Source organism: Oncorhynchus keta, chromosome 28 (genome assembly GCF_023373465.1).
Source record: "Oncorhynchus keta strain PuntledgeMale-10-30-2019 chromosome 28, Oket_V2, whole genome shotgun sequence".
NCBI lineage: Eukaryota > Metazoa > Chordata > Actinopteri > Salmoniformes > Salmonidae > Oncorhynchus > Oncorhynchus keta.
Window position 1 is genome coordinate 60,408,688 of NC_068448.1, and position 16,674 is coordinate 60,425,361.

A 16,674-nucleotide genomic window follows, 5' to 3' on the forward strand; every position below is an offset into this window, starting at 1 on the left:
GGGCTCAAAATGACCAAAATGGCTCAAAGTACTTCTTTAGTAAATCGTTTTAAGTAAATCGTCAGTCTATTCTTGTTCTGAGAAATGAAGGCTATTCCATGAGAGAAATTGCCAAGAAACTGAAGATCTCGTACAACGCTGTGTAAGTCCTGACGCCGGGGATGAGAAGCAGGAGCCAAACATTTATTCAGGTACAGGTACAGACATAGAACACGACAGGAAGAGCGTCAGCACACGGGTAAACAAGGACATTTGACAAACATCAATCTCGAAGCAGGGAACAGAGCTAGGAAACAGACAGATATAGGGAAGGAAATTACACAAGTAATTGAGTCCACGTGAGTTCAATGAGCGCTGATGCGCGTGACGGGGAAAGGCAGGTGTGCACTGAAGGTGGCTTGAGTGTGTAATGTTGGGGAGTCTGGCGCCCTCGAGTGCCAGAGGGAAGAAGAACGGGAGCCGGCGAGACAGTATCCCCCCACCCTAGGGGCACCACCCGGCGTCCCACCTGGGCGACCCGGCTGAGGTATAGGTGCTGGGCAAGCCGGCTGGGGGGGGGGAGCCGGCGTGACACTACTCCCTTCACAGAACAGCACAAACTGTCTCTAATCAGAATAAAGAGGAGTGGGAGGCCCTGGTGAACAACTGAGCAAGAGGACAAGTACATTAGAGTGTCTAGTTTGAGAAACAGATGCCTCACAAGTCCTCAACTGGCCGCTTCATTTAATAGTACCCACAAAACACCAGTCTCAACGTCAACAGTGAAGAGGCGACTCCGGGATGCTGGCCTTCTAAGCAGAGTTCCTCTGTCCAGTGTCTGTAGGTCTTTTTCCATCTTAATCTTTTATTTTTATTGGCCAGTCTGAGTTATGGCTTTTTCTTTGCAACTCTACCTAGAAGGCCAGCATCAAGGAGTCGCTTCTTCACTGTTGACGTTGAGACTGGTGTTTCCAGTCGTTTCCAGCTGCTATAGTCATTTACAATATTAACCTGTCTTCTCCCCTTCATCTACACCGCTTGAAGTGGATTTAACATGTAACATCAATAAGGGATGATTGTGTTCACCTGGATTCACCTGGTCAGTCTATGTCACTGAAAGAGCAGCTGTTCCTAATGTTTGGTACACTCAGTGTAAACATACAACTGAAAGACAATATTCCCATTACTCTCTGCTCATATTCAAGTATTACTTATTTGTTGTAAACATTTCTTTAGTTGACTGTGTTACTGAATGTAAATACCTTCCTAGAATAATTACAGACCATAGCCCATTGTCCTTCCTGTTAAAGCTCAAACCTCTTGTGCCAATAGCAAAGACATGGCGATTCAACACAATATTACTTGGAGATAAGGAGTTTACCTCATATCTCAAAACACAGATAGAAATGTTTTGGGAAATAAATGAGGATAATGAAGTATGCTCAACTGTTGTCTGGGAAGCTCTTAAAGCGTATATGAGATCATGTCTTACTCTTCACATTAGAAAAAGAAGACCAAAAGACTTAGAAATACTAGAACAGAAAATCCATAACTTTGAAAGAAAACACAGTTTAGATAGAAACACCCTACAGCAGTTGAACAATTTGAAGCTTGAATATAATACAATAATCACCAGATCTGCAGATATGGTTGCTATGAAATCCAAGCAGCAATATGTTGATAAAGGTGAAAGTGCAGGAAAAATGCTTGCTTGGCAAATAAAGAAAGAGGAACGTACCATCCATGGCATTCAAACCCCAGACGGTAGCATAACAATGGATCCTTCTGAGATCAACTGCATCACAAACTGTATCAATCTGAAAACAGAAATTCAAAAGAGGATATAGACAATTTCCTTAATAAGGCCATTTTATCAAATATATGTGAACCAGGTCAAATGAATATGGATAGAAACATTACCCCAGGTGAATTGTTGTTGGCCTTGAATAATCTAACAATAAATAATGAAATATTGAAAGAAGCTGCCACGCCAAAGAAGTTGATTGGCAAGTTACAAGGTATCAAGGGTTGATTGAAACTCTAGCTGATGGTTCAGAACCTATGAGAAAAAATTGGAAACAATTTCAGTTTTGAGTTTTTGTGTTGTGTTGTTGGTGGGGTGTTGTGGAAAAACAATCGAAAAAGTATTTGTAAAAAAAATAAAACATTGTATGTTGAAAGCACTGTCTGTGTGACTCGTTTCATATCCTTTTTTTTTAGGTAAGATGCCCAAATAATAATTTATAGTTGAATGAATGAGACATTTTGAGCAAACACATCATTTAAAGTTGCCTGCATTTGTGCCTATGTATTCTCAAGCCGGAGCTAAGTTTGAGCCAAATCATTTGTTTTAATTCAGGTAACACTTGGACTGAAAAGTTTAATAAACAAAAAAAAGTCTGTGGAATAAGTTACTTCATAATAATTAATTGAAACAACTACATGTTTCTTTAACAGGGCAGGTTCCATACACGTTGTTAAGAAGTGGAAGCAACTGAAATTCCCCTTGAATTAGATTTCATTCTTGACTTAATCTCTTTATTCGGCAGAGGAGGTTGTGCATGATGTCTCCTAATCCTCCCACCCTGCATGGGCCCCGTGCAGAGCGGGCTGAAGCTCAGAGCTTTGATCAGCTCCTGTTTGATGAGAGATATCTACAGACCTCATCTGACACGGTGGACAGCAGCACACTGCGCCCAGCACTGTCGCACTCGACCTGCTCAAACTGACTGATGAGATTAAAAGGAAAGAAAATGGATGGAAGCACGGAAGGAAGGAACATTGGTGAACATAGATTAAAAAAATAAAAATGCACACTAAACAACAGTTGTTGCTTGCTGCCATTGTTTTGAAAGCATGCTGGATTTAAGCTCTCCTGCTCTATGTATTAATTTCACTTCCGACTCCTTTATTTCTTCCCCTCTTCCCTTCTTCCTCTCATCCCCTATCCCCCCTCTCTCTGACACACGCTACACAAGGTTAATAATGATCTCCTGTGTGACTTTATAGTAGGTCAAAGAGGACCCTCTCTGCTGCCACCACATAACAGCCTTGCTGTGTGTCTGAGGGACAGTTCCAGAGGGGTCATCCCCCCCCCATCCTCCCCCCAGTGACAATCTGACATTTAGACAGACTAATAACTAATGATGCAGCATTTTCATAGGGCAGACCTGTGTCAGCGATGACAGATGTTTTACCTCTTAGTTTCTTTTCTGTAAAAGAGTCAAGCACTTAATCAATGGCTGTTTTAACCTAACACGGGAGAGGTGATGCAGCACTACGCCATAATTTGCTATTGATCTGAAGTATGTTTTTTCCCTTGTGGAGCTAAAAGGTTTAATAGCATTGACTTTAATACAAGTCACTGGTGCCATCATAAATCCAATTAAGATAAATGACCAGAGGAAATTGTCTGACACATCCATTGTTTCTGTTATCATGGTATACTTAAGCAACAGTGGCGACACATTATTTCATTTTTTTTTTTTTTTGGGGGACTTTCCTGTTTTGCATGTTATTTTGGAATTAATACATGTTCCATGTCAGTTTGCAAACAATGTAAAAAATATACACTACCATTCAAAAGTTTGGGATCACTTAGAAATATCCTTGTTTTTGAAAGATTCTTTTTTTTTGTCCATATAAATATCAAATTGATCAGAAATACAGTGTAGATGTTGTTAAGGAAGGATGTTTAAGCATTGAGACAACTGAGACATGGATTGTGTATGTGTGCCATTCAGAGGGTGAATGGGCAAAACAAAAGATTGAAGTGCCTTCAACGGGATATGAAGGGAGGTGCCAGGCGCACTGGTTTGTGTCCAGAACTGCAACGCAACGTTTTTCACACTCAACAGTTTCCCATGTGTATCAAAAATGGACATCCAGCCAACTTGACACAACTTGTAGAGTCTGTGGAATGCTTTCGACACCTTGTAGAATCTATGCCTCAAAGAATTGAGGCTGTTCTGAGGCCAAAACGGGGGGCGGTGGTATACTCATTGTTTTTTAGGGTTGAATGGCAGGAACCCGGTTACCGACATCTACCGGGATTTACCGGCCCAAAACCTCTCTGTTTTCCCGGGATAAATTACTGCGAGAAACTAGTCAATTATAATAAATTATTTATATGAACAGCATGGCGTGAAACGGAACTGTTAAATGATATGTGATGTCTAAATCTGTCTTCTCTACAGCCTCTGCATGATGAATCAACGCTCAGAGTGGGGACATACAGCCCATCTCAGCATGGAGCGCAGTTCACAATGCATCTCATCATGACAGGTAGGCCTGAACTTGCTGCGGCATAGTCAATGCTACAATAACACAAAGAGCGAATGAGTGTTAATTTACCCATTTCCATCTGGCTTTCGGGGGTCCCCTTATTTTTTTTATTGTGAACATTTATGTTTTATTGCAGCTGCAGAGTTTTAAAACAGCCTATCACTTGAACACCACTGCTTCAAACCAGTGCACCAGTGAGGACTCTCTCGCAGTCCTTCTCTCTCTCCATCAACTCCATTTAAATTGCATTCAAAATAGATAATCCTGTTCTAGACTGATATATAGCCCTATGTATAGATGACCTAGCCCACCTCTTTCAAGTAATACAATTCAATGCAGTATTAGCCTTACATTTAGCTCATTTGTTTTGGGTAATGCATAATAAGCTACTAATTTACAGTCTCTGTCTCTTGTTTGCTCTTGTTTGCTGAACGTTAAATACAACGGCCAATTAGAACGCGTAGTATGAAAGAAGAGCGAACGCTCGATGGCGGTAGGCTACAGCAGTTAATTATTCAGACCCATAACCATTCAATCTTCATGAAAGCCTTCTGCATGTAATTCTAGTCGTATATTATTTGAGGATGTCATTAGAATGATGACGATAACGACAACAAAACTTATTTCATTTAACTGTTGAAAGTGAGGAAGGAATGAAGCAGCAATACAGAAAGAAAGAAAGAAAGAAAGAAAGAAAGAAAGAAAGAAAGAAACAAAGAAACAAAGAAACAAAGGAAAGAAAGAAAGAAAGAAAGAGGACGTAGGCTTATAGCATTAGGGGAAATCTTATGAAAGGTACTGCATATATGTGTCAGCCTACTAATTATACAAATAGGCCCTATTATATTTCCCAAAGTCGCTAGCCTGTACTAACTTTGTAGGTGCTGCACCCGAATCGCATATCTCTCCTTGCTTTATCATGGTTTGAACGAGGTGCATAATTCCAGTCCATATGATACAGTATAATACAATACAGTACAATAATACAGTTCACACTAAAAAAGATTAGCCTACTGGAGCTAGTTTCATGTTTTTACCCAAGAGAGGACATAACTCGCTACATCTATGGGCTTTTCTGTTTTTTTTCTGTTGTGCATAATGTGCAGTAGCCTAAATAATATATGCATTGGGTAACGGCATAATCATTTGTAGGGCACATAAAATGTATTTAATGTATGGTTCATCAGGCTCAGATAGCCACAAGCTTTAATTTTAGATCAAAGCTCGAATGAAATCCAGACACAGGCCTATTTCTATGCTTTATAATACTTTTGAATGACACTTTCTGTTTTGGCGGGAAAGTTGCATCCCGCACATAATTAATCCCTCCCATATTCAATTAACTTCATTTGGGCAATAACGGTTCAGTTAAGTCACTTTATCTTGTGCCAGATTTCCTTTTACCATTATAAAATGTCCATTTGGGTCTGTAGTAATTTCTGTAGACTTAAATGGTACTTTTTAAATCAACAAGAATTGACACTCCTCTGGATTTTGAGGAGAAGGTGGAGGAGAATGCCAAACCATCCCAAGCTCACCCAAACCTTTCACTTTCTATTGCTGATAGGTGAGTTTCTTGGCGAAAAAAAACAGATGTTGGCATTATTATTTTTCAAATAAGAAAATACCATTGACATTTCATGTCACACATACAAATCAAATCAAATGGTATTAATACAACAGGTGTGGACCTTACAGTGAAATGCTTAATTTACAAGCCCTTAACCAACAATGCAGTGAAAAAAAGTGAAAAATTGATAAAATACAAAATATGAAAAATAGAAAAATAAATAATTAAAGAGCAACAATGAAATAACAGTAGCGAGGCTATATACAAGGGTCCCAGTACAGGGTCAAGGTGCGGTGGCACCGGTTAGCGTGACAGATGTGTTGTTACCTACACTTATCACCTGAGCTGAGCTGAGCTGAGCTGTAGTCAATGAATAGCATTCTCACATAGGTGTTCCTTTTGTCCAGGTGGGAAAGGGCAGTGTAGCGTGCAATAGAGATTGTATCATCTCTGTATCTGTTGGGGAGGTATGCAAATTAAGTGGGTCTAGGGTTTCTGGGATAATGGTGTTGATGTGAGCCATGACCGGCCTTTCAAATCAATCAATCAATCAAATGTATTTATAAAGCCCTTCTAACATTAGCTGATGTCATAAAGTGCTGTACAGAAACCCAGCCTAAAACGCCAAACAGAAAGCAATGCAGGTGTAGAAGCACGGTGGCTAGGAAAAACTCCCTGGAAAGGCCAGAACCTCGGAAGAAGCCTTGAGAGCAACCAGGCTATGAGGGGTGGCCATTCCTCTTCTGGCTGTGCCGGGTGGAGATTATAACAGAACATGGCCAAGATGTTCTAATGTTCATAGATGACCAGCAGGGTAAAATAATAATCATCATATTGGTTGTAGAGGGTGCAACAGGTCAGCACCTCAGGAGTAAATATCAGTTGGCTTTTCATAGCCGATCATTCAGAATATCTCTACCGTTCCTGCTGTCTCTAGAGAGTTGAAAACAAATCGAATCAAATCAAATGTATTTACAGTGCCTTGCGAAAGTATTTGGCCCCCTTGAACTTTGCGACCTTTTTCCACATTTCAGGCTTCAAACATAAAGATATACAACTGTATTTTTTTGTGAAGAATCAACAACAAGTGGGACACAATCATGAAGTGGAACGACATTTATTGGATATTTCAAACTTTTTTAACAAATCAAAAACTGAAAAATTGGGCGTGCAAAATTATTCAGCCCCCTTAAGTTAATACTTTGTAGCGCCACCTTTTGCTACGATTACAGCCCTTCACATTACACTCCATGCAGTTTGGCTTCAGAGCGAAACACTCCACAGAAACGACCAACTGCTTTCTTCTGGAAAATGTGAAGTCCAAGATGGACAAAGGGGGCGTTGTTGGGGCTGTGTTTCTGGACCTAAGGAAGGCTTTTGATACGGTTAACCATGAGATTCTCATCACAAAATTGTCCAAGTTCAAATGTTCCCCAGATGCCTTGAGATGGATGAAATCATACCTTGAAGGCAGAACTCAGTGTGTCAGAGTGAGCAATGAGCTATTGCCCACTCTTAGCTATGATGTGGGCGTGCCCCAAGGGTCAATACTGGGGCCCCTCCTGTTCAGCCTGTACATGAATGATCTGCGTTCTGTCTGTACTGGGTCTGAAGTTCAAATGTATGCAGATGATACAGTGATATATGTGCATGCAAAGAGCAACCATCAAGCTGCACAAGAACTCACTGCTGTAATGGTCCAGGTTACAAAGTGGCTCAGTGACTCGTGTTTGCATCTCAATGTGAAAAAAACTGTTTGCATGTTCTTCACAAAGAGGGCAACAGATGCTACTGAACCAGATGTCTATGTGTCAGGGGAGAAGCTCCAGGTGGTATCTGATTTTAAGTACCTTGGCATCATACTTGATTCCAACCTCTCTTTTAAAAAGCATGTGAAAAAGGTCATTCAGATAACCAAATTCAACCTAGCTAATTTCCGATTTATACAAAATTGTTTGACTACAGAGGTAGCAAAACTGTACTTCAAATCTATGATACTCCCCCACTTAACATACTGCTTGACTAGTTGGGCCTAGCTTGCTGTACAACATTAAAACCTATTCAGTCTGTCTACAAACAGGCTCTCAAAGTGCTTGATAGGAAGCCCAATAGCCTTCATCATTGTTACATCCTCAGAAAGCATGCGCTCCTGAGTTGGGAAAATCTTGTGCAATACACCGACGCATGTCTTGTATTCAAGATCCTAAATGGCCTGGTTCCCCCTCCACTCAGTATTTTTGTTAAACAGAAAACAAAAACATATGGCAGCAGATCCACAAGGTCTGCCATGAGAGGTGACTGTATAGGAAAAGCACCTTTAATAAATCCGCTTTCTCTGTGAGTGCTTCCCATGTCTGGAATACACTGCCATCAGACACACATAACTGCATCACCTATCACACTTTCACAAAATGTATGAATACATGTCTAAAGGTCAATCAGATTTGTGAGCATAATCTCTAGCTGTGTATTGCCGCTTTCCATGTTGTCTGTTGTCTGTAGCTTGTGAGGTCTGGAAACACTTTGTTGCTTTTATGAATTTTGTCTTGCTGATTTTTGTTCTATTTTGCTCTGCGTATGCTCACTGCTCAATGATTGTCTATATTGTAATTGTTTATAATAACCTGCCCAGGGACTGCGGTTGAAAATTAGCCGGCTGGCTAAAACCGACACTTTTACTGAAATGTTGATTAATGTGCACTGTCCCTGTAAAAATAAAATAAACTCAAACTCAAACATAGCATCCACAATCTAGGCATACAGAGGTTAACATCTTGGTGACGGGGGGCAGTATTTTCATGTCCGGATGAAATGCATGCCCAAATTCAACTGCCTGCTACTCATCCCCAGAAGATACGATATGCATATTAGTATTATTTATGGATAGAAAACACGCTGAAGTTTCTAAAACTGTTTGAATCATGTCTGTGAGTGTAACAGAACTTATTTAGCAGGCGAAACCCCGAGGACAAACCATTCAGATCTTTTTTTTTGAGGTCACTCTTTTCAATGGGTTTTCATTGGGAATCCAGATTTCTAAGGGACGTTCTTGCAGTTCCTATCACTTCCACTGGATTTCAACAGGCTTTAGAAATTGGTTGAGGTTATTCCTTTGTGTAATGAAGAAGTACGGCCATCTTGAACGAGGGTCACTTGAAGTGTACTGTTAGATAGAGGCGCGTAACCAGAAAGCATGCTACAGTTTGTTTTCTTCCTGTATTGAACACAGATCATCCCGTCTTCAATTTTATTGATTTTTTTTACATAAAAAAATTACCTAAAGTTTTATTACAAAAGTAGTTTGAAATGTTTTGGCAAAGTTTACAGGTAACTTTTGAGATATTTCGTAGTCACGTTGCGCAAGTTGGAACCGGTGTTTTTCTGGATCAAACACGCCAAATAAATGGACATTTTGGATATATATCGACGGAATTAATCAAACAAAAGGACCATTTGTGATGTTTATGAGACATATTGGAGTGCCAACAAAAGAAGCTCGTCAAAGGTAAGGCATGGATTATATTTTTATTTCTGCGTTTTGTGTCGCGCCTGCAGGGTTGAAATATTCTTTCTCTCTTTGTTTACAGAGGTGCTATCCTCAGATAATAGCATTGTTTGCTTTCACCGAAAAGCCGTTTTGAAATCATGCTGGCTGGATTCACAACAAGTGTAGCTTTAATTTGCTATTTTGCATGTGTGATTTAATGAAACTTTGATTTCTATTATAATTTATTTGAATTTGGTGATCTGCATTTTCCCTGGCTTTTGGTCAGTTGGGACGCTAGCGTCCCACAATTCCCAGAGAGGTTAACTTACAAGACAAAGCATGATCTACCAGGTCACCCAGGCCCAATCTCCACAGGATGTCACAGCATCTATATATTTGTATGGGGGATCAGACCAGTGCAGATAAGGCTCAAAATAAAATAAAAACCCTTTAGAGTAGTTTAGAGTTCACCCTGTACAAATACAAGTTACCACAGAGATTATACATCCATATACAGTGAGGGGGCAAAGTATTTGATCCCCTGCTGATTTTTTTCTTTTTGCCCACTGACAAAGAAGTTTTAATGGTAGGTTTATTTGAACAGTGAGAGACAGAATAACAACAAAAAAATCCAGAGAAACGCATGTCAAAAATGTTATAAATTGATTTGCATTTTAATGAGGGAAATAAGTATTTGACCTTTCTGCAAAACATGACTTGGTGGCAAAACGCTTGTTGGCAATCACAGAGGTCAGACGTTTCTTGTAGTTGGCCACTAGTTGAGTATCTGGAGCATCAGCATTTGTGGGTTCAATTACAGGCTCGAAATGGCCAGAAACAAAGATCTTTCTTCTGAAACTCGTCAGTCTATTCTTCTTCTGAGAAATGGCCACTGGGGACTAAACAAAACAGTATTATTATGATTATTTTGTGTGTGTAATATCTAACTGTCGAAGGGTCTGAGTCAGTGCATGTCCCAGACCCATTCCCAACCACTGCAGAGTGAGTGTCAGACCTATGTGTTCATGTCATCTGCAGTCAACTAGTATACTTTATATTTAATAGTGATTATTATAAAGGAGTTTTGTTAAGGACTGGTTCTACCTTCTGAGATAGATGAGGCCCTGCTAAAGTAAACATTAAATATTTGTCCTGGCCAGAGAAATAGGCCTACCTCTTGTTTTTTCTTAAACCTAAGTAAAGGAACATATTATCCATCTCAGGGTCAATAACAAGAGAAAAACCACATAAAAAGCACTTGCCATTAGTGTACTAATTGAGAACTAAAGGATTTAAATTGTTTAGGCATTAGACATCATTACAGTAAGCTATATTAAAGTTAGAAATTCTTTAAACTCTCCATATCATTTTCCATTGACTTATTTCACATTTTGCTGTGTTACAGCCTGAATTCCAAATGTATTGAACATGTTTTTCCCCTCACCCATCTACACACAATACCCCATAAAGTATTTACATCCTGAGTCAATACTTTGTAGAAGCACCTTTGGGAGAGATTACAGCTGTCTTTCTGGGTAAATCTCTAAGACCTTTCCACACCTGGATTTCCACACATTTCAAAATGGGTTGTTGGTCATTGCTAGACAACCATTTTCAGATTTTGCCGTAGATTTTCTTCTCTAGTGTAGATTTGACCTCGGGTTTTAGGGTATTGTCCTGCTGAAAGGTGAATTCATCTCCCAGTGTCTTCTGGAAAGCAGACTGAACCAGACTTTCCTGTAGGATTTTGCCTTTGCTTAGCTTCATTCCATTAATTCTTTATACAGAAAAACTCCCCAGTCCTTAACATATCCATAACTGTCACACCCTGATCTCTTTCACCTGTCCTCGTTATTGTCTCCACCCCCTCCAGGTGTCTCTTGTTTTCCCCAGTGTATTTATCCCTGTGTTTTCTGTCTCCCAGTTCGTCTTGTATGTCCAAGCCTACCAGCATTTGTTCCCATTTTCCTGCTTTGCCTTTTCTCCTTTTTCTCGTCCTCCCGGTTTTGACCCTTGCCTGTTCTGGACTCTGTATCCGTCTGCCTGACCATTCTGCCTGCCTTGACCTCGAGCCTGCCTGCCACTCTGTACCTCCTGGACTCTGATCTGGTTATGACCTTTTGCCTGTCCTCTACCATTCTCTTGCCTATTCCCTTTGGATTTATTAAACAGCTTAAACTCCAACCATAACACGATGCAGCCACAACCATGCTTGAAAATATGTGCGGTGTTGGATTTACACCAAACAAAACACTCTGTATTCAGGACATAACGTTCATTGCGTTGCCAAATTGTTTGCAGTTTTACTTTTGTGCATTATTGTAAACAGGATGCATGTTTTGGAATATTTTTATCCTGTACAGGCTCCCTTCATTTCACTCTGTCATTTAGGTTAGTATTGTGGAGTAACTATAATGTTGTTGAGCCATCCTCAGTTTTCTCCCATCAAAGCCATCAAACTCTGTAACTGTCTTAAAGTCACCATTGGCCTCATGGTGAAATCCCTGAGTGGTTTCCTTCCTCTCTGGCAACTGAGTTAGGATGAATGCCTGTATTTTTCAAATTCACCTTTATTTAACCAGGTAGGCTAGTTGAGAACACGTTCTCATTTACAACTGCAACCTGGGCAAGATAAAGCAAAGCTGTGCGACACAAACAACAACACAGAGTTACACATGGATTTAATAAACATACAGTCAATAATACAATAGAAAAAGTCTATATACAGTGTGTGCAAATGAGGTAGGATAAGGGAGGAAAGGCAATAAATTAGGCCATAGTGGCAAAATAATTGCAATATAGTAATTAAACACTGGAGTGATAGATGTGCAGAAGATGAGTGTGCAAGTAGAGATACTGGGGTGCAAAGGAGCAAAATAAAATAAATAAATAACAGTATGGGGATGAGGTAGTTGGATGGATTATTTAGAGATGGGCTATGTACAGGTGCAGTGATCTGTGAGCTGCTCTGACAGCTGGTGCGCAAAGTTTGTGAGGGAGATATGAGTCTCCAGCTTAAGTGATTTTTGCAGTTTGTTCCAGTCATTGGCAGCAGAGAACTGGAAGGAAAGGTGACCAAAGGAGGAATTGGCTTTGGGGGTGACCAGTGAAGTATACCTGCTGGAGTGTGTGCTACGGGAGGGTGCAGCTATGGTGACCTGTGAGCTGAGATATGGCGGGGCTTTACCTAGCAAAGACTTATAGATGACCTGGAGCCAGTGGGTTTGATGACGAATATGAAGCGAGGGCCGGCCAACGAGAGCATAGAGATCGCAGTGGTGGGTAGTATATGTGGCTTTGGTGACAAAACGGATGGCACTGTGATAGACTGCATACAATTTGCTGAGTAGAGGGTTGGAGGCTATTTTGTATATGACATCGCCAAAGTCAGTTTTACGAGGGTATGTTTGGCAGCATGAGTGAAGGATGCTTTGTTGCGAAATCGGAAGCTGATTCTAGATTTAATTTTGGATTGGAAATGCTTAATGTGAGTCTGGAAGGAGAGTTTAGAGTCTAACCAGACATCTAGGTATTGGTAGCTGTCCACATATTCAAAGTCCGAACCGTCCAGAGTAGTGATGCTGGACGGGCGGACAGGTGCGGGCAGCAATCGGTTGAAGAGCATGCATTTATTTTTGCTTGCATTTAAAAGCAGTTGGAGGCCACGGAAGGTGAGTTGCATGGCATTGAATCTTGTCTGGAGTTTAAACTCTTCTTTTTTTACCAGGTAAGATGACTGAGAACACATTCTCATTTACTGCAATAACCTGGGGAATAGTTACAGGGGAGAGGAGGGGGATGAATGAGCCAATTGTAAGATGGGGATGATTAGGTGACACAGCGCAGTCACCCCAGTCACTGCCCTGGGGGATTTTTTAGACCACTTCCAGCGGCATCTGGCCTCCCATCCAGTGACTGACCAGGACCAACCCTGCCTAGCTTCAGAAGCAAGCCAGCAGTGGGATGCAGGGTAGTGTGCTGCTGGTTAGTTAACACAGTGTCCAAAGAAGGGCCAGAAGTATACGGAATGGTGTCGTCTGCGTAGAGGTGGATCATAGACTCACCAGCAGCAAGAGCGACATCATTGATGTATACAGAGAAAAGAGTAGGCCCAAGGTTTGAACCCTGTGGCACCCCCATAGAGACTGCCAGAGGTCCGGACAACAGGCTCTCCAATTTGACACACTGAACTCTGTCTGAGAAGTAGTTGGTGAACCAGGCGAGGCAGTCTTTTGAGAAACCAAGGTATCTTTGTAGTGATTAGGTGTATTGATACACTATCCAAAGTGTAATTCATAACTTCAACATGCTCAAAAGGATATTCAATGTCTGTTGTTTTTTTATTTTTTACCTATCTACCAATCGGCGCCTTTCTTTGCTAGGCATGGGAAAACCTCTGGTCTTTGTGGTGGAATCTGTTTGAAATCCACCACTTGACTGAGGGACCTTACAGATTATTGTGTGTGTGGGGTACAGAGATGAGGTCGTCATTTAAATATAATGTTCAACACAAATGTTTACTCCTGAACTTATTTAGGCTTGCCATAAAGGGGTTAACTTATTGACTCAAGACATTTCAGGTTTTTTAATTAATTTGTAAAAAAAATAATAATAATAATCTCAATAAGTAAATCATAATTTTGGAAAATGTCAAGAGGTGTGAACTTTCTGAAGGCACTGTACATTTAATTCATTTCCACCATTCTCCTTGCCCAAGTTATGCAGGAGTCGGGAAACGTATTTTGCTCATTTCAGTATTATGTCTCTTTCCTTCCATTGGACCCATGGTTGTGCAGGGTACACCAAAGAGACGGGCATTCGTTTTTCCCATAGCTTTTTATTCATGGGATCGAATTCTCTGTGTTTCATCTAGAGGTCTCTGCTCATGTCAGTGTTAATGTAGATCTGATGGCCCTCATGCATCAAAGGTTTGACTCCTGACTTTTCGGCTTGGATGGCCAGTCATAGAAGTGTATCTTTGTCCCTATAGTTAAGGAACTTTGCCATGATGCCCCTTGGTTTGCTGCTCGTGTCCCCTCTCGGGACGCCTGTTCAATGTGCTCGTTCAATTGTGGGAGCCCGTGTGAAGTTCTCCTGTCCCAGTAGTTATGGTATTAGTCTTCCATTCCTTTTGGGGAAAATTGACGAAACAAAGATTTGAACAGCGACTGAAGTCCTCCATCCCATTTAATCTTTCAGTCAGCCCCATAATTGTGTATTTTTGTTCATCCACAGACTACGGCCTCCTCCATGCGTTTGCCCAGTTCAGTCATATCAGTTTAGATTTATTTTACATCACCGGATATGCTCTTCATCTTATATTATTATTATATTATTATTATATTATATTATATATTATTATTATATTATTCATCTTCTTGGACAGTTTCTCATTGCCAGTGAGAATGTATGTTTGTAGTGTCTCTATACTCACGTTAGTCGAGTCTTCAGCTTCTTGGTCCACGGTTCCGTTGTTTCGTTGTGTTTGTCTCTATTTCTCAATCAGTATTTGGCAAACTAACATTCCAGATATTTCTTGACTTTAGAGTCAAGCTCTTTCCTATTTATTAAGAGACATAATTTTTGTAAATACATGGAATGCCAAACGGATCACGTTCACCTGACTACCTCACAGTCACCATTACAGAAATAACATCCTATCAATGTTTCCAATTGACATATTTGACACACGCTGACATTAGGCATTGTCATGTATGCAGTAATTCATATTAAACATGTCCTCACTAGGTCCTCAACCTCTCGTTTCACAGCATTCCAATCTTCTTGCTACGCCACCATATGGTCTGTCAGATTTAATCTTGTCCTTACCTGCCTCCCATTGGGACACATTTGTATAGCCCCCAAAAGGAGGGTAGCTATTACTCTGCACTGCCACGTATCATGATTGTCCAACTGCATAAGCCCCACTGTCAAAGTAAGAAAATGTCATATGCATACCTGTAACTAACACAAAAGTATCCAAATGTACAGGATGTGTTCCTGTGGGGCTCAGTGGGTATGATTCCAGCTGGCGCCACCCATAGATAAAATGTATGCACGCATGACTGTAAGTTTCTTTTGATAAAAGCGTCTTGTCTTTTTTATGCATCTTTAATTTAACACTGTGAGTTTGTTTGTCATATCATATATATTTTGTTCAATTAAGGACACATACATTAAATATTCAAATCCTTGCACCATCTCAAACCCACTAATGATGAGGTTTAAAGAGCCACTGCCCACTGGGGATCTGTCATGCTAGAGATCATCATGTTTGGAGTCTATCCATGTGTTGTATCATGGCTCCCAAGGGGCCAATCCTGCATTAGCATTACAGAACCAATCAGCAGGAGGAATTAGCTGCCTTTGATCTGGGGAGACAGTCATCCTCCATCTGAAACGCTGCTATGCAAACAACCAAAGCCATTAGTCAATGATTTTTCTTGCAGTTTGGCACTGTTTTACACCAATTTGACTGTTTCACTGTAAAACTATAGGCCTATATCTTTTATAGTGTTACGAGGGTCATTGTTATTTTAAATTACGCTTATAGAAAATAAATTATCCAAGGGATAATGATATACATTGACTAACTGCATGTATTACCTATCTATATCCTTAATTGGAAGAGGTGAGAGTTTGTCTTTGACCTGTAAATTGGTGTCTTGAGTTATAGAGCGCATTATATAGAGCATGTGAGGGTTCAATGAAAGACATTCGAGAGAATAGGGATCTGACCTCCGCTGTGCCTTCTGAGACAATGGTCATTCTAATGCATACTACTTTGAAGCACCTTCTCTTTGATGTGAATAAAGAAAGAGACCAAAGACAGGTTCACTTAACTAGATTACTGACGACCAGGCAGACAACCCAATCCCCAAATCCCTTTAATAGGACACATTATGTATTAGTTGGTGGTTGTGACATTGCTGTCTTTATTCAATATGTCAAATGGATTTGGGTTGCTTGGTAGAATCTCAACAGCAATTTAATTGGCTGTAATGTGTTTTTCAGACTATTTCAGACTTTTTATTTCAACGTAGCATAGATTACTTTCTAGGAGTTCTAGTTTAATAAATGACAGAAAACACACACACACACACACACACACACACACACACACACACACACACACACACACACACACACACACACACACACACACACACACACACACACACACACACACACACACACACACACACACACACACACACACACACACACACACACACACACACACACACACACACACCCACACACACACACACACAGGGAGCAGAACTTTTTTTTTTTTTTTTAACAGCATTTTTCCAGGAACAGAATCCGAACCTGAAACGAATGTAAACCACAC